The 793-nt window shown below is 28.1% G+C and overlaps 1 long non-coding RNA gene across 1 annotated transcript; it reads left to right on the top strand.

Annotated features, from left to right (window-relative positions):
• On the top strand, positions 1-529 carry LOC109586124 (uncharacterized). The gene is made up of 4 exons (XR_002186839.1): positions 1-50; positions 112-162; positions 207-265; positions 396-529. It is a non-coding gene; the product is annotated as an uncharacterized LOC109586124 (long non-coding RNA).
• The last annotated feature ends 264 nt before the right edge of the window (positions 530-793 follow it).

Below are 793 nucleotides of genomic sequence, written 5' to 3'. Positions count from 1 at the left end.
ATCCAATATATCTGCTAATGCTGCTTATGGTGTTATTGGTGGAAATGAAAGTAAGATAGATTGTTATACTTGAAAGAGTAATTTTAACCAATTTTTACCTAATTGGAATAGATGATATTTATAATAATCCTGCTTATGGAATCAACATTGTAATGACACAAAGTAAAATAATAAAAACTACTTTTATAATTTTGATAAAATTATAGGTATTAATGAAGAACCCATAGTGTACGATGAGCCAAAAACAATGAATAATGAACAAGAGGTAACATTGCAATTATACTGTAAATTTTGTAGCCACAGCTAATTTCAATTTCATTATTTAAATCAACATTAAAAGTCTTAGTCATCACAGTGCATTTATCAACATTGCTTGACAGTATTTTTATTGGCAGGTTATTGTAATGCCAGCACATAAAGAAACATGTACACAACAGAAAGAAGAAGAGTTGTGCATCTAAAATATGGACATTAATATTATAAAAATTAATCACATAAAGCACATGCATGAATTGTAATTGTAAAATGTATATATTGTGTTGTTAAAATAATTAGCCAGTACAAAAAATTCAAATTTGCTATTTTATAAATAATCTTTTTCTCCTTTGGTTCATTTATAGTTCCTTAGTTGTTCTTCAAAACCACAATTACTATGACTTTCATTTAAATCAAACAAGTATGTTCATGGGCTCCTGATCAGATCTATCAATCATTGCATGATTTTAGACACAACACTAGTAAAATTAGGTGTGGTAAATCTAGTCTAACCATAGACCCTTATAGTCTCGCTTCC

The sequence above is a fragment of the Amphimedon queenslandica genome, unplaced genomic scaffold (assembly GCF_000090795.2).
Source record: "Amphimedon queenslandica unplaced genomic scaffold, v1.1 AMPQUscaffold_12941, whole genome shotgun sequence".
NCBI classification, from domain to species: domain Eukaryota; kingdom Metazoa; phylum Porifera; class Demospongiae; order Haplosclerida; family Niphatidae; genus Amphimedon; species Amphimedon queenslandica.
Note: the sequence above shows the minus strand (reverse complement) of the source record. Positions and strands in the feature narration are given on the sequence as shown.